The 20898-nt window shown below is 38.3% G+C and overlaps 1 protein-coding gene across 3 annotated transcripts in view; it reads left to right on the top strand.

Annotated features, from left to right (window-relative positions):
• Window positions 1-201: 201 nt before the first annotated feature.
• Window positions 202-20898, top strand: part of PLCE1 (phospholipase C epsilon 1) — a 153993-nt gene continuing 133296 nt past the window's right edge. For all 3 annotated transcript variants that reach the window (XM_069864034.1, XM_069864033.1, XM_069864035.1), the window contains exon 1: window positions 202-229. The gene's annotated coding sequence lies outside the window, so the exon portion shown is untranslated. The remainder of the gene's footprint in view (window positions 230-20898) is intronic.

Genomic DNA, 20898 nt, shown 5'->3' on the forward strand with positions numbered 1-20898 from the left:
ACTCCCCTGGCCCCGCCGCCGAGAGGGGCGCTCCCGGGGCAGCCCGAGCCGGCCGGCTACACCTCCCTCCCTCCCTCCCCCCCGGCTCCGCCCCGCAGCCCCCGGGGAAGGCGCCCGGCTCGCCCGGTCCCGCAGAGCTGTGCGCGGCCCTGCTGCTGCGGGAGTCGCTAGCCGCCAGGAGGAGGAGGAGCAGAAGAAGAAGAGGAAGATGCCGTGGGGACGCTGAAAGGTGCGACCCCTGTTCCCCCCCGCGCCGCCGTTCGCGGGTCCCTCCTGGGCGATGGTCCCGGGGGCTCCGCGGCCCTCGCCTGCCCTGAGGGTCAGGGCTCCCCTCCGGGACGGGGCAAGAAGGTTCCGAACGCAAAAGCGTATTGGGGAGGGTTGCCCTTAGAATCCTAGAATGGTTCGGGTTGGAAGGGACCTTAAAGACAGTTCAGTTGCAACCCCCCTGCGGCGGGAGGTGTCCCGCGTGAATCCATCACTTTCCCTGTTCTCTTTTCTCACCCGTTGTGATTGTTCAGACTTGTATTCTTACAAGAAAGCCGGGCTGATTGAATCCGACGGAAGCGATGTAACTCGTGGGAGATCGGGCGTGGGCAGGCGCCCCTGGGTGCGTCTGGCGGGGACGGTGTGGGCACGGCGAGCCCCTCGTGCGGGCTGGGAGCGCTGCGGGCCCCGGCGCCGGGGGCGAGGGCATTCCTGCCAGCTCCAGCCTTCTCTTTGGCCCCCATGGTGAAGTGTGGCTGAGGTGCGAAGCCTCTTAAGTCTGCAAACAGTTACAGAAGTAGTTTCACTGAAGTGTTTGTAGGATCAGGGCTGAAGTGGCTGGGTGCTATGCTTACTGGTTTCTGCTGCACGCTCTTCGGATGCCACCGATACAGGTGATACAGAGAAGAGCCTGTTGTGCAGGCTGGGAGCTTGGCTTGTGAGAGCGAGCTGGGCTTCTTGAGGGGGAGAGAGCTGGGTACAGTGGTAGAGAAATGCAGGAACGATCAGCTGTTCTTCAAGGGAACAGTCAAACATTTTGTGTTTCACAGGCGCTTGTGTGAGTAGCAGAATTTGGCCTATTTGACAAAAGTTTTCTAAATATTTCAATCCTCTGTGTTTTATGTGTTTGTGTATTTGAAAGAGGATCATGAAACCTTCAAGTTACGCAAAAGCCATTTAAGCAGTTATTGCAAAGTAGTGACCATTATGTCATGTGTTTCTAGCTACAGATAGTCAGCATTGATCCTTGGTATCCAACCTGTGAAAAGTCAGCGGCAAACAACTAATATCTGTGATCAATACAAAAAAAGTGAAAAAAACCTAAATAAATCTGGGAGCAAGGAAACAAACAAGGTGAAACCATAAACAGACACAACGTTTTGTAGATTAGGAAATGCTTCAGAGAGAAATGCAGAACTCCCAAAAGAGAATGTCCAGTCTGTGCGTAAGTTTGCAAAGGATTACTAAAATCTTTTGTTCTTAGTCATCTAAATAGAATTTATTCATGTTCTGCCATACTGAGGTATTAATTTAATATACTGTTGAGTTCACTCCTGTTTTCACACATGGTAAGGAGTTTATTACTGAGACTTTGTAACTGCAGACCAGACAGTGCAGTTCCTGCCCTCTCAGTTCACATTAACTTAATGTGATGCATCTTAACCAATAAAAGTATGGCATTCAGACCAGAGTTCCAACAATTTAATAAGGAGAAAACTCCCAAAACTGTAAGTTCAAAAAACATGAAAGCCCTACTGCAGAGTAAAAATTTCTGAAAACTGTATTTGCCGGAAATCATAGAAAAAGTTCATGAAAGAGATGATAATTTGAGGTTTGGGAGGGTTGTAAAATAAGAAAAGAAAATTCTCCATATTTAGGTTATCAAAATTAATGTGGTGAAACAATCTGAGCACTACTTATAAGTGTCTATAGAACAGAGTGTTTCTTGCATCAAAGAGCTGCTCTGTTTAAGAGAAATATGAATATTGAGATCCCATGACTAAAACCTGCACCAAAATCCAGCATAGAAGCAAGACACATATTGGAAAGTGGCGGTTGTCTCTGTTCATGAAGGACTATGGTAAATTTATAAACATTGGACATGTTTAGCTCAAGTTAGCAGTTGTTCCTTTTTAGTCTTCAGATTAGCAGCTGTAATTTAGCAATAGTTGTTGTATTCGAAACAAGAATTAGTTAAAGGAAGGCCAGTTATAAAGGGGGCAAAAAGCAATTAATCTATTATTTTATTAGAGGTCCATGATTTGCATAGGGATTTTTCATTAAACATTAAAGTTAAGGGGTGTTTTTTAGTGATCAGCTTGATCTACCTGCGTATTTACCAAAGTACATCTTTAATATTTTCTTTTTTTTTTTTTACAACAGTGAAGACCACACTTTGGAACAAGGGTTGTTGTTTTGTTTTCTGTTTGTACAGCACCTACCGCAAAATGAATTTTGGCTCATGACTATAAGCCCTAAACTTTATAAATGACAATGATAGCATTATTAGCAGTAATTCACATTTTTTTTGTTTAGTTTTGTATAGTTTTTGAAAATGTCAGTAACAAATACTGGAATGAATCGTGCAGCTTCAGCGCGGACAGGCTTACTTTCACACCTGTTCACAATGCAGCCATTGATGGTTTCATTTGAATAATGGCTATCATTTGATTATGGAGACAGGAGGTTAACAGCTGTCTGTACCTTTGGTATGCAGTCTGATTAGTTTTAAAACAATACTTTTCATCATGGCTCTGTTTTAGAAAGCTATTAACATGCTAAACTGAAGTCCCTGCTTTTCCCTCAGGTTAATTCTATCCCTTCTTGAGTCTTCTTAACTTCATTTAGAAGAGAATTGTTGCAAGTGTACTCGAGGGCCTGTATAGTATCGTAGAATGGTTTGGGTTGGAAGGAACCTATCAAAGTCATCTAGTCCAACTCCCCTGCAGTAAGCTGGGACATCTTCAACTGGATTGGGTTGCTCAGACCGTGTCCAGCCTGGCCTTAAGTGTTTCAAGGGGGTGGGGCATCTCCCACCTCTCTCTGGGCAACCTGTGCCAGTGTTTTACCACCCTTATTGTAAAAAATTTCTTCCTTGTATCTAGTTTGAATCTAACCTCTACATGACTGAGTACATACTACATGAGAGCAGCCCAGCTTACTCTGCATACTGTTCTGTTTGTCTTGGCAAATGTCTATGTATATCTGCTTGTGGGTGGGCTTTCCATATTCATGGTTCTGCCAGATATTGGTCATATTTCACTCTACGATTTTTTTTTTGAGTAAAACATCCGTCTGAAAGGAGAGTCATGTTTAAAAGCTGAAGGTGAAGTGGTGACAGTTTTTCTTTGCATTTCCTGTATTGGGAGCTCTCTAATATTTTTCTTCTGGTTTTGAGTCACAAAATTTGATCTTACCTGAAACAGTGCAGTTAAATTATAAATTTGTCACTGGAATCAAGTGAAACCTTGGTGGTTTCATATACTTGTCATGCTGACATCTCTGTGCAAGACTTCAATTAATGTCACTGATTTTAAACCAGGCCATCTGAATACTCTCTACTTAACTGCCCAGTCATTCAAAAGTAATCCAGCATGTTCAAACAAAAGCTAGATGTGCCATCAGTTATTGAAAACTGGTGGACTACATGAGCTAGAAGGAATGAGCTCTGTCCACCAGAATTATCCATCTTCCAGAGCCTGCTGTATTTCTCCAGTTTATCAAGTGTAGATGATGGTGCTGCAGGTGATACCTGCTCTTTCAGTGAATGATTTAAGGTAGCAAGGGCACACACCTTGTGGAGTACCTGACATCCTCCAGGGAGGTGCCTTTTGCGTTCTTTACATCAAAAACTCTTATGTACTCCAGCATAACTTTCAAGTATGTAGACAGCGCAGGCTTGAGTCCTGTACAAGGAAATGTATTCTATAGGCCAGTATATTTACTGCAATATTTTACTCGCAGTAGTCTGAGTCTTATCATTATAGTTTAAATAGGCGGTCAGTTCTGGGATACTTTTTATTCTACATTGCTCTCAGTAAGTAATATTTAATAATTTGTTATGACATCTTCAGTGGAACCACCTCATTAAAATATATATATTATTTTAATTTTCAGTTGTAATATTTCATAAGTAGTTAAAAACTAAATGCATATGTATTTTCAATATTCTTTTTGTTACTCATTTGAATGTTTTAAATGAGAGACAGAAAGTGGAAATGAATGCAAAGTCAAAGCTACCATTTTGAAAACATTTATTATTGATGTAATGGTTTTATTCTATTAGTATGCACAAGTGCTGCATAACTTGCATCTAATAATAGTGTGTTTTCTTAAACAGATGACTCTCCAGTTGCATTGACCTTGTCTTGTGTAGCAGGACCTTGCTGTCTGCTGTTTCAGACAATGCTCTGATGTGAGACCTCTCCTCCCACAGTATTTGTCTGTGCTACCGCATACAGCCGGAATGCTGTTGCAGTGGTCTCTGATATTTGAGGTTTTTGTTACGCTGCATCTTCTTTCTAACATTTTCATAATGCATTCCTTTACTCCAAGTACAAAACTCTGTTGCTTGCATTACGTTGAGTATTTCTGTAGCAGTACACACATCTTTCAGCAGCATTTGGGGAAACCCAACTTAGTTTCCCTTTAGAATTTAGCAAGACAAAAAGGTGTTGTTCAGCAGAGTAGCTTTGTACACTACCAACATTTCACACTAAAGAACAACCTCTACACTCCCTCTTGAGGAACTTCTGTGATGTGAATGTCTCCTTTATAATTCCTTAGGGTTGCTACAATTGTTGTTGATTACAGCGATGTACCAAATTGCAAGGGAAAAAGAAAACACAGTGTTTTAATATCCAGGCTGAATTGCCTTCTGGAGACAGTACTCTGTCTCTTGTCTAATTTTAGGTAATTTTCATACTCTGACATTTTTCAAAGGTGCATTTTCAACCAGTTAGGTATTGTTCCGTTCGCATGAGTGTGTTTATAAATGCATCTATAATCATATCGTTTTGTTGGTGGGCGGAAATTTGTATGACTTGGTCAGTGTTTTTCTAACTTCTACTAGAAACATTGATGCTTTTGATGACTTTCAAATGTATCAGACTTTCTGTGAGCATATGCATTGTTTCTGCTGAAAACTGTGGGAAAATAATCTAATTGTAGATATTTGTTGTGAAAGCTTCAAGTTTCTGCACAGTCTGTGTATCCACTTTAGTTCACTAGGCTTATGGGGAGCAGTATGAGTAGAGGATTTTCTACCCAAGGCTGCACCTCCTTGATTTCTGGCCGCAGGAGAGGGTGACAAACAGGCTGCTTCTCTGTTTGGTTCTGTAATTCGCCTTTGCTCTTTAGCTACCTTGTCTGCTGCTTCTCTGTAACATCTTGAGTGGCAAAGGTGTCAGAATACCAGGTAGATAATGCTTCTTGAAATCTTCTGCATTATTACGGTACTTCTGCATTATTACGGTACTTCTGCAGTTTTTAGGATAAAAGTATTTCTTAAGGTGGCTCTTTAGAGCCCTTGCAGTTTTACAGTGTAGCTGTTACTTTTGTGAATAGCGTGTTGTTTGCATTTTCCCCCCAAAGAACAAAGAGGACATACAAAAAGGGGAGAATCTTGCATAATTACCTTTGCTTTGTTGTGATTGGACCTTTTTTTGTTGGTTTTTTTTGGTTTTTTTTTTTTGCTTTTCCTAATAGTGAATTTATGGAAGAGACAACAGAAATAGAAATAATAAAATCAAGCATTTGGACAGATGCTTATGTTGGAAATATTTTAATCTCAATAACCACTCAAAATGCTGCTGTTATTATTAATTTGAATATACATCTGCTTTTATTATGTGCTTTAATTCAGGAAAGTATAAGAAATTCCACTTTGGTGGTAGTGTTCATTCAGTAGACATAGAAATGAAATATGGAGTAACTTATAAAAAATTGATGGCTTCATATGTATCATTAATTAAAACCTCCATGGCAATCCCATTTAGAGAAATTCCCAGGATCATTTTAAATGTGCAAGTCCAGTTATGAGGCTCCTTCCCTCCCTCCTTCCCTCCCTCCTTCCCTCCCTCCTTCCCTCCCTCCTTCCCTCCCTCCTTCCCTCCCTCCTTCCCTCCCTCCTTCCCTCCCTCCTTCCCTCCCTCCTTCCCTCCCTCCTTCCCTCCCTCCTCTCCTTCCTTCCTTCCCTCCCTTCTCTCCTTCCTTCCTTCCTTCCTTTTAGAAAGCAGTTATCACTGTTTCATTATCTGTCATTGTATAACAATTCCACCAAGTTATGCCTTCCAAATTAAATATACTATTCCTTTGAATAGTCTTGATACATCTACCAATAGGTGCACTTAACGGTTCAGTTTTGTGTGTTAGGTTTTGTTTTATTTGTTTTCAAAATGATCTTCTCATCTTGTAAGATGTGGCTGTTCGAGAGCACTGTTGAAGGGTGGTTATTACTGCTCCGTGCCCTCTGCTCACCGGTGATTCATCCAGTTTTAAATTTTGCTCTCGCTCTGAAGGTTTTCCAGTTTCCCCTCCGTGTCTATTGTGTTGAATCTTGTGTCCTGTTACCCAGAGCTGGGTTGTTAAAAGGGAGTGGTTGATACTTGGGGAGGGTGATACCATTTAATTCTTCTACATTTTTGGTGCTTTTGGTTTGACATAACCACATTATGGTATTAGCATATTGTCAGTTGTTACCTCATACTGTATTATGTGGAGATACTGATTGTTTTCCACAAGAGAGAATTCCATGGTTGCATGCTTTCAGTTTCCTGCAGTACGAGGAAGCAAGGATCATCTGTATTGTCACGGTGTGTTCATAACAGAGATGCCTGTCTCAGTGAGAGTATCCTTGTATTGCTGCAGACTGGACACCTGCAAAAGCTGTGTATCAGCTGAAAGTCAAATGAAATAAAAGGTTGACTGTTTACATACATCAAAGTCTACTTACCCAACAAGTGTATCATGTAACACTGTGCCCTTTCTTTCCACTAGACCACTCCATGAGCTGCTGTCTAGCAGAACAGCTCAGTCATGCTTTCCCCCCAGTATCAGATGAAGTCTGCAGTGTTTCAGAAAAGGGAGAATTATTATAATTTGCTGAGAAGGGGGAAGTGCACAGCTTTTTATTTCCTCAGCGTCAAAACTGCTCTGTCTGTGCTTCTGACTCATATCTAAAAGCAGTTCTTTGCCTCCTCTACCTTTGAAAATACAGGATCATCAGAGTATACCGTGTCATAGAAACCTGTATACTCTTCCTAGGTTTTGGGTATATATTGTATGTAATATGCATCTGTTACAGATAAAATTAAGGAATATGTAACATAAAGATATTACCATGCATCTAATTAAGTAGAGATTTTAAAATGCTGGCTGCATGTATAGTGTTAGTTCATATTTGAAAGGTTAAGAGGTTTCTTGACTTGGGAGAAGTCATGATGTTGACTTTACATAATTCTTCTCTTTTAAAGAACAGTAAACCTTGGATCTGTAGTTTATCTGCTTGGGTATTTCTGGATAGATTCTTCTTGCCTCTAGTGAGAGTTATATTAGCTTAGCCCAAATTATGTAACATTGGATGCTTTTGTTTTTATTGCATTACTTATTCCATGTTGGCAGAAATACGATGTGTGTAAAAATACAGTTTTTGCTATCCAGTTGCCTTTTGGTCCCCTAAAACAGATTTTAGGAACTGTATTATAAGATTCCATTACGTGGTCGAACTGACTTGCAGCATGAAACTGAAATGTATGTTTATTTAAAAAATAAAATAATTTTTTTTCAGATGTGTGAAGTGGAGGAGGAGAAGGCGAGAAGGTTTTGGTTTTGTTTTTTTTTTTTTTCAGCTAAGCAAACTAGCCTTCTTGGTACTTAACCAGAAAACATTTGTTGAGGAAGACCTAGAGTTTTACTTGTTTGGGAATACGGTTGAGTCCCAAAATGCAATACTCATTTTTTTCCATTCTCATCTCGCTTTCCTGAAATAAACCAAGTGTTTAGTATACCGGTAGTACCCTGGTATCAGAATATTGTGGTTGTTAAAAATCTAGCTTTAGTGGCCAATTTTGCTATAGAGAAAGCGTGTAATGTTAATACTGTTCATTCTGTTTGTGTTAAGCAGATTTTGTCAACTACCAATCTAGTTGCACAGACCAAATTTGTTGTGCATAGTTATGAAAACATTTTGTATTATCTATGAAGAAAGAATATTCTTTCAAAGTGTTGGTTTTGGGCCACGTTCCAGCAAACTCTGAGTTATGGCAAATGTATTATTTTTAACTGAATTTCTGTGTCTGTCAGTTAAGAACATTTTTGGAAGAATGTTTTGCTGCTTGTGATTATGTTCATGCAGCAAATTCTGAAACTCTGTCTTAGAACTTATTTTTTATGTATAATAGGAGATAACATGACTTGAGGAGATTGGGGAAAGAGAGTTCATTACATTTTTGTGGATTCATTTGTATAAAGGAATTGGAGTTTCTTGGAAATGAGCAACAATTTGGATATAAATGTTCCGTCCTAGGTTTCCAAGATAAGGAAATACTAAAATTTTAGGTTTGTTTGATAGAATCGGAAAAAAGGAATAGTTAATTTGTGATTTTAATAAACAGATAATATATGTAACTGAAATATATTTTCACAGGTTTTTCTAGTCACCCCAATCAAATCCATACTGGGGTGATGCCAACAAGCCGATTTTATTATGAAAACTGTATTGTCAGCACCAACATTCTATAATTAGTTTGGCCTAAAAGTAATAAATGTGCAACCTTCTTTTTTGTCTTAAAATTCTTAAGTCTTTTTTGTTCCCATTCTCCTCTTGTTTTTGTAACTAAATGTTCTGGATTTAAATCTGAGATTATGAGTAATCATATAATGGGGTGACTAGGGGCTTCTAGAAAAATAGTGCCTTTTCTGAGTGCATGACTCTAAGATAATTAGCAGTACTGTGAAGTCTGTTTAGAAATTAATTCTCCATACTATCTGAGCTGTGATTCTAGATTTGCAAGCCATGTTTAGTAGTGGTTTGTAGAAATAAGCTATTTTCTAGACAGCAAGCTATAAAAGAGGTCAGTGTTAAAATATGCAGAAACATCTTTCAGATGTCTGTATAATATTAGACTACTATGCCTGCCTGAATTCTCTTTCAGGATTCAGATCATAACATCTGTTTACAGCTTTATTACCTGTTAGGCATAAGAATGGTAGAGACAGTAAAGGGTTTTCAGGAGGTCTTCATGTCCACCTGGCTAGAAGAGGCAAGTTTACGTGTTCTCTTAAAATTAGTGAATGTCGTTTTACTTTGCCCAGAGTTTACCTCTATGTTTGTGTCATCCCCACATTTTGTTCCATGTACTCTTTATTCTGTTATGCAAGTTGATAGTGAAAATGTTTATAATTAAGTCAGTGTCTTGTTGTCTAGGTACATAAAGCTGTTATTGAGGCTATAATTCCTGAGGACAAAAGATGATGTATCACAGTTAAAATAGTACAGCACAGTGTTATTTTGTATAACAGTTTCTATGCACCCCTGAATTTCATCTCAACCATGTGCTTTATAGAAAGCTGCATGGAGTTGGCTTTATGAGCTAGTGAGAGAGCTGTAAAAATATTTGAGGAAGGTGTGTGCACAGATTTAAAGCAAGGCAAAATTTCTTGGTATAACAGCATTGGAGCTGTGATGGCCAATAAAGTATCTAATCTGTACATGAATCACTCTCCTCTAAACTCATGTGCCTTCCTCTAACTTGACGTACTGCTCTGATTATTTTTCTTTTCCTTTGTATTACCGTTCTAAGTTTTTTTAATCAGCTTTTCTCTGTTCCGTTGAGCTCTGAGGACAAGATAGAGAAGAGCAGAAAGCCCCAACAAAAAAAACCACCCTTCACTTTCTGTCGTTGCTTGAATTTACAGTTACGAAAATTCTCCCCAACATTTCTGCTGCATTTGATTCAGTGAAATCAGTGGATAATACCCCCATAAAACCCCCATAGCCTCTGTCTCCTGTTGTTTCCATACCCATCTTGTTTACAGTAAAGCTCTATTTTATTACAAACCATATGCATCCTAGTAAAGGTTTTAAAGTTTGAATTGAGACAGAGACTGTCTCAGCTCTTGGCCAGCAAATGCAAAGGAAGTTGGCCATGTTCCCTCTACTTGCCAGAAAAGCATGAAAGCTGGGGGGCTTCCTCTGTCAAAGACAAAGGGAAACTCTAATCTTCCTGCATACAGATTTTTGCAAGTATTGAGTCCCTGACCTATTCTTGGTAGGACTTGTCTGTCTCTTGCTTGCTAGATGTGGCAAAGGCTCAAGAAAAGACCTTTAATCTACATTGAACTTGTGTAGATCAGCCTGGGCTTTTTTTTTTTTTTCTGATTTTTAGTTTGATTGTACTTTTTTTTTCTCTAGTTAGTCTTAAATATCAACAAAAAAATCCTCTCTTATCCTCTCTTAAATATCAACAAAAAAATTCTCAGTAGAATGATTTTTATGCATATGGCTTGTCTCTGTTATTTTTTCTACTAAACCTAAACACCTTCTGCTTAATTTTTTTTTCACATTGATTGATGTACAGAAGAACATATTATTAAAAAAAGCATAGATGTTGTCATCATCGAGTATCCTGATATTTATTGTGTGTTTGGGTGTAAGCAATTCTAGTACCTGGTCCTCTAATACAGAACTTTAAAATTTTTGGGATTTGGATAAGCTAGTAGTCCTTTGAGTGATGTGTGACTACATAAAATAAAGTAAGAATATTAAATTATGAAGGAAATAATCCATAATATTTAGGCTTATTTTTAATGTGAACAGGTGCAGTCTAAAAACAATTAATTGTTGTCAAATATTTGTATTTCAAGCATTAAAAATCAGAATCTTGATTTTAAAATTAGTACAGGAATAATACCTCTTGCACATTCTTCCTACCATAAGTGTATCTAAGACGGTATAGAGGTTGCTCTGTAATTTTTTTCTGGAGAGTGAATCATGAAAACCAAACAAGTGCTGTGTTTTTTATGGTGCTTATAGGTGATAATTATGCACACCTGAATTATGTATGACTATTTTACAGGCATATCCAACCATTGGCTTTTTCTCTATAGTTATGGCGTATTTTCTGTAGTGGGAAATAGTCACATGTAAAATAAGAAGTGGTGAAATGTATGCATTGTATTTTCAAAAATATGTTGAAATGTTACAGTACCATTAGTGTTATTACTTTCATAGCTGTTTCTGCTTTTATAACAGCATTAGAATGCTTAAATAAAAACAGACAGCCAGGAAACTGTACAGAATCCACAAAGACCTTAGTATGAAATGTATGTTTCTAATTTAACCTGTTTTCAGATTACTCTCTGGACGTCTTCTATGTTGGTCAAATACTTTCAGAGGTCTGTGGTAGTTTTTAGCATTGAAAATAGAGCTTGTCTTTCCTAAATTAAATTTTATTCTACTGATTTTATTTTTCTTAAAGGTATGTAAAAAGGGAAAGTGGTAAATTCAGTAAATAATTTTTGATAGCTTTTGAAGTCAATAAAAAGATGTCTTGAATATATAGAGGGATATAGGGGATCTGAATGTGAGATAGTCCCTGCCAAATTAATAGAAGCAGGTCTAAGGATGAACAACAGTTTGCAAGTTCATAATGAAGTAAGAAGACTACTGATTAAAAAAAAAAAACAAGTCCTAGAGCTTAAAGTTTGCCAGTTGATCTGGAAAGGGTGGAAATGAAAAAGATCTGCAGGAGCTGGAGGCAACTGTTTTGAGGTGTGGCAGTAGCATGCCTGAGAAGACAGGTGAACAATATTTAATTTGAAATCTCGAAGGACAGGTTAGTCTGCTTTCATTGACGTATACTGGTTTTATGTGTTGTGTATTCATAGGTCATCTACTGTTATACATGAACTTTATTCTAGATGTATAGGTACTATTTTTTTTCCTTCTCAGCTAATTTCTCACACATGATCTGCTTCTTCCTTGTTGACTTCCCAACAACCAGAAAGTGACATACACAAAAGCAATACCAGCCACATTAGAAACTTTTGTTGTTTAAATGAAGAACTCCATATAGTATGCAAGATATTAGTTGGAAAAATGGAGAGCTTCAGGCTGCCTGTTGCACTTGTGAGTGCTGGCACAGGTGATGATACCCTCACCGAGTTACCATTTAAAGACAGTTCCTCTATGTGTCATCAATGAACTTGGCCAGTTATGGCATATCACTGATACACATTGCTTTGTAAACTGTTTTGAAACAGTGTTTTGTTTTTAAACTGTTTTGAAACATTACATGTTTTTTTTGTTGCATGCAGAACACTGTCACTCTCAGCTGTTGTTTTGTTCAGAACTGTGTAGATTGCACAGACCATTAGTTTTCAGTACTGCCTTACCTCCCTTCAGGGATCTTTTCTCGTGCCAGTTATTACTTCATAGCATGCTCAGCTGCCTGCTAAGGTCATCGTTGGTTTGAACAATTAGTCCTGCAGGTAAGTGTTCTGCATCTAGTCTACAGGTTTTTCCTGTCAGTGGGATGAAGTCAGTGTTGCCACCTTGCCCAAGAGAAGCCTGAGTACAATGCCTTGGGCTGCTTCTTATCTTTCAGTTTGCTGCTTTATTACTGGTCTGATAGTGTTTGATTCAGCATTTCAGAGTAACCTCCTCATCCCTGCAGTTGGCCTTGCTGGCAGTGTTTAAAAGGCTGCATTCATTGTGTTGTGTGGGTGTTACTTGATTATATTTCCTCAAGTTCTTTTTATCATTCATGGTGAGAACGTGGTCACGGCTGATGGTGAGGCCAACAGTCTCCTTGTAAGGGGGCAGTGGGAGGATGAGCTATGGCTCTGCCATAGCCTAGTCATCCTCAGAGCAGCACCAGCAGGTGAGTCGGGTCCCATGCTGAAAGGTCAGGAGCAGCACAGAGCAGGGCTTGGGCCTACAGCTGCCAGTGAAGCAGCTCAGCCCCAGGACTAGGTGGAACAATCCTGGGCTGAAATGGCTCCTGAGCCCATTGGAGAGGGTCACAGGTGGAGCTCGTTATAGCATTTAAAGATTTGGTGTCCTTGAGGTCCTGACGCTCCCTCTGATGGACATCTGTGGTGATCTCATCCTGGGTTAACACTGTGCGTTGTGCTAGTTGCAGCATGGGTTTGTCATTATCATGACAGAGTACATTACAGAAAACAGTAGTTTCATCTTCTGTAACTGTTGCAGCAGAAATAACCTTGAGTGTTTCAGCATGCGTTCACTAGTTTATTATCTTTTTACAGTCCTTTTGTGTTTGGGTTCTTTGGCTTGTTTAACTACAACATTGATTGTTTCCTCTCTGGTGCTTTGCCTTCTGCTTTGCTCAGTGTTAGGGTATATATCAAGCACTATGTATATGCCATTTCCCCTCTAGGACTTTTTTGAGGTAAATAGGATATTAAAAGGATATTAAGTAACGTATTATCAGCAGGAATGCACAACCGAATGGATGCAAACTAATCTTTCTGCTGGACTAAGTGTAGCCTGTATATGTAACACATTTTTTAAACAGAGTGTTATTACTGAGGCATATGAATGCTGGAAGGTACAGGTAGCTAGGTTAGAGTAAAAAAACCAACAAGATTCCCTAAAAGCATTTTCAGATTTTACTGAAGTGGTGTTGTTTTTCATACTAGCAGAGTCTCTGGCATGTATTGCTGCTTATGTGAAAATAAAAAACGGTGTTCCAGAGAAGGAAGTGTCCATGTCCAAGTTATGACTACGTTTTTTAGCCTGGTTTCTTATGGAAACAACTTTGCAGAGTCACACTGTGTGTCTGTATGTCTTTTCTTCCAAGTTTCAACTTGGCCTGTAGCAGTCAGGCTTATTACAACAGCGCAGATCTGAAAGATGCTAAAGACTAAAAAATTTAATGCAGGTGTTACTCAGGTGCATAAGAGATGTTCTGTAAATCATTCTGGCTGTGAAGAACTTGCACTGTGAGCTCACACATAAGAGGAGGGTCCATATAAGGAGGAAGTCTTTAGTAACATCCCCGCTGTAAGAAAAGCTTCATTTGGAACTGTCATTTCCTTATGTATCCTGATTATTCAGAATTCATTACTTCTAGAAGTAACTGAGATATGTAGTGCTTAGTTATTGAGTGTTCTGTTGTATTTCAGTGTACCTTTAACTATTGAATACTCTACATGGACATTAAATATTCTCTGAAATACTTGTCCGTTAATTTTGCCAACAACTTCACTGGGTTAAAATTGCATTCCATCTATTCCACTGAAAGTTAAAGAACTTCTGCAAAATGTAACAAACTTTGAACAAGTGATCGTTTGCGTTAGGTAAGTATAGACAACTTTTGCCATGCATTCTTATACCAATTATCTATATTGTGAAGACTGAAGTAGACTACAAAAATCTGGGATAAAATCTGATCTTATCACAGGACCAGATTTTCTTGTTTAAAATTCCAAATTCTTACTATTCTTGAAGCAAGTAACTTGACTGTACTACTGAAGAGTGAGTTGTTTTATGATGACTGCACTTAAGCTGAACACTTTGTTTAAGATAATGAAGTACTCAAATCTGTGCAGCAGTTACACTAGAGAAATTTTGATGATTAAGAGAATGTGGTTAAGATGTGTAATTCTTTGTATTAGATGTAAACCAATTTTGCTCTAATGTGGTGATGATCTGATAAGGGACAGAGAAAGAATTGACTCATTTAGTAACTGTAGTTACTAACTGAATAATACAAACTCTGAAAAACTGAGTTGATATGCATGGTTTTCAAGATCGTATTGGCACATATTTGGTTTTGGCAGTGAAGTTTTCATATCTCATTCAGAGAAAGATGATTTTCTAGCTATGTTGAGTATATATGATAAATTATGTGAGTAATTTCAGTGAAGCAGAGGATAGCTTCTGAATTCTGAAAAGTGGTTGAATGTTAGTCTAGGATCAATCTTAACAGTTTCTTATTACAGTAAAGGAATTGAACTTTCCTTTTGGTCTTTGCTTTGTTGTGTTTTATCTTAGTTGTAGCTTGTCGCCTTAACCTCTCAGACTTTTATACCTAGGTGTTCCTGTAGATAAATTTTTAGGTTGTAACTCATTAAAGCTTGGTGTGGGATGCTGCAGATACATTTCTGCTGTGGTCTTGGATCCTTCCTCTTTTCCACCCTGCTTTGTGCTTGCGCTGTCGCTGTCAACTTGTATGATTGTGTTATGAGTGGCATCAGATAATGCTGCCTGAAGACTAGGTTGTGTTTGGGTTTTTTTCCCCTGTAATAGTTTTCATCTGGATCAGTTGATTCCCCTCCCTGCAGGATTTTCTGTTCAGGAGGTAGTGAAAATACCTCACTGAAGGTCAGGGAATGAGGGATCAGTTACTTTGTCGGGAGCCTGCCAGTAGGTTGGCTTAGACTTCAAACCTCATTTTTAATCTTGTCCTTTTTTGCATGGTTTGTATGATTCCTTTTTGGATTCTCAGATCTTAAAATAAATGCTGATGCACTAGTTCATTTGTCTTTTACCTGCTTTCTTTTTGTGTTTTAATGTTTATTTCTTACTCTATTTACTGTTTATTCTTTTGCATTAGCATTATTTATCCTTGGTTTTGTATGCTGCCTTTTATTAATTGTCGGTTATTTTGTGTTTCTTTATAGTTTACTTAGTCTTTTCAAGGAATGCTACTTATCAGTGTCAAGTCTATTGAATTCTCTACTTTGAAGATTTTTGTTTTAAATTCTGCTACGCTCCCTTTTCCTATGACTGTGAGATTTGATGCTCTGAATCTGTTTTACCCATTTAGGACTATTTTCACAGTTCTTCAAAAAGTTAAGGAAATTATTCTGAAAGTACTTGTTCAAAGATGGAGCAGTACAATCCCACTTTTAATGCTCTGAGTTGCCATGTAACTCACATAGAAGGGCATGTTCATTTGAGCGTCGATGGTGAAATTACAGCTCTTGGATAAGGTCACTTAGTGTGAAATTCAAGTAACCACTAAACAGAAAGTTTATTTAAACAGCATATTGCATATCAGATCTAGAAAGAAATGAAGAGCTGACCCTGACAGCAAGATAAATTCAGTCTTGGGTTCTCTCTGCACCTCCTCATACATAAAAGGAATTTCTGTAAAGAATTTAAGAGTGGAGCTGGTATCTGGCAGTAGCTTCAGATTCTGCCTCATGCAGTGGTGAGTGATGAGCCAGAGGAGAGGATTCACCATCTGGCAGCCATTTCCATGGTATAAGATATCTGATACTTAATTGTGTTTACATAAGTGTTCTAGAAATTAGTAAAAATACTTTCTAACTTGACAGGATATATAAATACTGTAGTTCTTAGTGAATTTTTTGTTATTGAAACGCAGACAGTGGTGGTAAATTTGAAGTTCCGCATGATGCTCTGTGCCAAATAAAATGTTGTTACAACTTGCTTCCAACTGTTCAAATAGGGTTTGTGCACATCTTGAGTGATTCTTAAGAGTCTGGCTATTTCCTCCTTACTGTTTGCCTGTGATTCCCTGGGCAGAAGAAAGGTTTAGAAAACTGATGATGACACATTGGTGGCTGTTCTTGTACTAGCATCTTCTACTTGTTTCTGAGTTAAGACACTGTAAGGAAAAACTAATAGTGTGCGCAATACAGGATAAACTGGAGGAGTTGATAGATGCGGGTTTCTTATTCTCTTCAAGGTCTGGAACACACTGTAGCATATTTACTAAAAAATGCCTTTTTTTATTTCAAATGAATAGTGGTAGTGTACAAACAACTATCCTCATGAATCAGTTTGTTCCAGAAGAGCTTGAATTGTGACTGCAGTGTTTAAATACAGCTGTTGGGGTGATGCGAGTGACATGATGAATAGTTTTCTATCTACTTACTGTGCCAAGTTATTTTGGTAGTTTACTGTTTCCCAATAATCTCTTAGTAGTCGATTGCTTATGCCTTTGATGCTATATAATTATTATTTTTGAAATAATTAATATAATTATTTGTTTGTTGGTGTGGGATTTTTTTCTGTGCTGAAACCTCTTCTGTCTGAGGTAGATAGTCACCAGGTATATGTAGCATGCAGGGTGAAAATTGGAGAAATGGCTATAGATGTCCAGGTAGCCAGGCCAGAGGGGAGGTTTCTCAGGCTGCTTTCATTTGCCCTTAAGCTTTCTTGAATTACCTTTGGTCCCAGTCCAGTAACAGTTTGCCCATGGAAACCACCAGTGAGTATTTTGTAATGTCACATATTGTTTTGTCAGCCCCTCTCATTCTCTGCACACATAATCTTTGCCCCTACCAAGCATTCACCAAGTTCCCCATGAAGCTCCCACAGCATCCTACATACTGAATTGCACTTGGCATCTCTGGCAACATCCAACTTATTTTAACAATCCCCGTCTTTATCATGAGAACCACCCCCTATTTCCCCATCATACAGCTGCTGCTTCTTCCCACAGTACAAGCAGCATCTTCAAATATTTATCTATCCATCTTTTCCTTGACAGCCTAGAGTTGAAAGGCTTTAACTTAATGTATTGAGTGACAATTCTGATCCTTCATATGCCTTTCCTTAGACTAAATATCAGTGAAGTCTTAACATACTGGTTTTTTTCTCAGAAGCAGAATTCCTGCTGACTTCAGAAGACAATTAGGTTGAGTAATGAATTATAGGTTAAACTGATGGTAAATCAATACAGTTTTGTAGTCTTCGATTGTGTTGGTTGTTTTACCTAGACTTTTGCAGACTTTAATTCTAGATAGCTGGGGAATAGGGAGTTGTTATTATTATTAGTTTTTGCTAGTATTAATTAGAATGAGCTTGAACTTTAAGTCTTTAAGTGTATGCAGCAGTGTAAAAAAAAAAAAAAGTAGATTGACTTCGTGTCACATGTTTTCAGACTTAATACATTTTGTGAATGTGTGTGCTGAAAGGTTACCAGATGGTTTATTTTCATTATTCGCTTGTGTTTATTGGCTGACCTCTGCATCCAGGATGATTCACTAGTCTAGTTTCTTATATTTTTACTTTCCTTTACTAATAGAAGCACATTACATTTCTGACATGACTTAAGCCTTGTAAAATGAACCAGTGTAGTTATTAATGGATTTCATCAGCTAATCTAGTGGCTTTAGAAAATGTCAGCATGCGTTAAATACAGTGCAGGCTTATCTGTCTACTTCTTGTGCTTTTATATTCAGATTTAGCTAGATCAGTGTGTTTTGAGTTGAACGTGCAACAGAAAGAATATTATTTTGAAGAATTTCAGGGATCGGCAAGTAAGGAAAGCCACAGGGGAGTGATAATTCTGTAATTTTACACTACATTACAGTATACTGTTGTATTGGTTGAGCTTGTGAGTTCTGCACTTGATAGCATTTATAACACTGTGTTAACACACTTCATAACATGTCTAATGAATTCCAACAGTTTAAGGAATTTGCTGTGCACAGTGAATTGAAATCTGTTGATTACAGTGGAAATTTTGCAGACTGAGAAGTGTGTAATGGGGGACACATCTGTCATCTGTTCTGCAGAGCCACAGCCTCAGATATTTTAGCAGTTGTCCACAGATCAGAGGCTCTACCATCATAGTTTTTACTTGTATTTCATGGGATTTTAGGACACTTCTTCATTAGATGACTTCTGTCTTAGACTGTTATGTTCAGGGTGCATTTGGACATCATAGCAAATGTGATCTAAACTGAAGCTACTGCTAAGACATGTGGTCTCTATCAGTCATTCCTAATATTTCCTTTTTGTGGAATGTAGAGATTATATGACCACAAGGTGAGTCATTGCATTTGGATGAAAAGAATAGCTTTCTGACTAACCAGCCAGCTGAATTAACTCTGTGGACTCACGATGTCTAGATGCACGAGATGTGGGAAATGGGGATTGAAGGTCAAGAGGGAGGGGAGGAGTGAGTCTGCCAGCTTCAGTGGCAGCTACCTGCGAGCCTGACATGGCTGAAACATCAAATCACATTTTCAGAACGAAGAAACATGTAGATCAACTTAAGCAACATTTTTCTCCTTTCCCTGTACTGCTCACTCTCTCCTTTGTGCTGTTATAGCATGTGTCAGTACAACCATGTATGAACTGCATTGAGAAAATGATCTAGCTGTGAAGTAACTTGAGAAAAAATTCTAGAGATGGATCAGTTCCATATCACGTTGCAATGGTCATAAGAGGATGGGAACAGCTGGACATAGACAGGGAGCTTCTTAAGCAGATGTTATTCTTTGAGACGGATTTCAAACATAGGCACGGATAGCGTGATGCTGGTAGAGAGAAATGGACAGGCATGTAGACTCTGGGTTTGAGGAGAGAGGTGACCAGGAAAACCACTGTTGGGGAAGATTTGAGATAAAGTTTCTAGAGAAAAGAAAAAATCTGAGAGAAGCAGTTTGGGGAAGACACATGTGGAGACATTTTGGCTTATGAGAAAGGTGGAGAATAATGTTAATGTATGGACTGTGGAAAACCAATCCTGCCCTTGATGGACAGAGTTTGGGATGTAAAAGGACCTCTGATTTTTGCAGGTTTCTATTTACAGAAGCAAATCAGAGATACTTTTTTTTAAAAAGAAATTTCTCCACAAAGAACTGTGTTAAAAGGTTCAAGTTAACGTGCAGAGTCAGTTTTCTGATCTCAAATTCATTGTGTGATGTTACAAATACATAATGATGTTGCCTTTTTTGCCTTGTAGAGTGAAGTTGTTGTGTAAGAATTTCACTTGGCAACCAGTGTAATAACAGGTATATTATTTGCAGTGACAATCCATTCCTTTAATTTTTGTTCCTGGCTTAGCAATATTACAGGGACTACATTTGTGAGTATATTTTGGTGGTTTGTATTTTCTTTTGATTGCCTGGAATTTTTCAGATGCAAACAGGAAAGTTGAATCAGTAGACTGAGATGTTTTGATAGATGAAAGAAATCCTTAAAAAAATCAGTACTGAAGACTATTACTAATAAGTATACATGCTTTATACCTTTAATGAAGTATTATTGTTACTTGATATAGCAAGCAAGACATTAAAGAGTAATTGATCAAGGGCAAAAAAACCCCAGCTGCTTCTTCTTCTAGCTTCTCCTCTATCTTTTTTCTTTGATCAGCATCATCATATGTAGATTTGGACTTCGGGAAATGCAGTGGTTGGCAGAAGAAATAAGATGGGAACGTTTCTAGAAGGGTTGCTTGCAGTTTTTTTCAAGTTTGTAGTGGCAAAAAGTTATGTAAGCTTTGATCTGGGGATTTGAAGAGGAAGGAGGAAAGGGAAGAAGGATAGGAAGCAGTTGAATAAGATAATAGCCGAAATGTGTGTGCTTAAGTGTTGGGTTTTTTTGTTTTTATTTGAGTTGGTTTTTTTTTAAAGTGAACTGAAATTAATTGCAGGGTGCGCTTTACTGATATAGGGATTGTCAGGAAATATAGACTTAAAGAATTGCTGGTGTTGGTTTCTCATTGTATCTTCTCTACAGTTGTGCTGTTAAAGTATTTTTTTGGGTGCTCTGTGAACTGTGTTGATAACGTCTCCAGTTTAAGTCTTGTCCTACCGCTCTATATTGCTGTTTCCTTCTGCACAACTGTTCTATGAACTGTAGCTTTTATTTTCCTTTGTGGTGCTAAATCTCTCTTTTGTGCGGGATCCAAGTTTCCCGTCTTGACTCTCCTCTGGCTGCTCTGGCATGCACATAGGTTTTGTAATGCATGGAGAATGTAAAAATTGTGGCTTTTTGTTGCGTCTCTTGTCACTTTCTTTTGTGACTCTCCTTGATCTCTCTTCTTTTGTTAAATCAATACAATTGAAATCTTGATTGAAATATTAAATAGCACTTTTCCCCCCATGCATTTACAGTAGTTAATGTCTGAAGAAATAATACTGTTCACTAGCAAGCAGACTTTTAAGCCATGTATTTGT

The sequence above is a fragment of the Phaenicophaeus curvirostris genome, chromosome 9 (genome assembly GCF_032191515.1).
Source record: "Phaenicophaeus curvirostris isolate KB17595 chromosome 9, BPBGC_Pcur_1.0, whole genome shotgun sequence".
Taxonomy (NCBI): domain Eukaryota; kingdom Metazoa; phylum Chordata; class Aves; order Cuculiformes; family Cuculidae; genus Phaenicophaeus; species Phaenicophaeus curvirostris.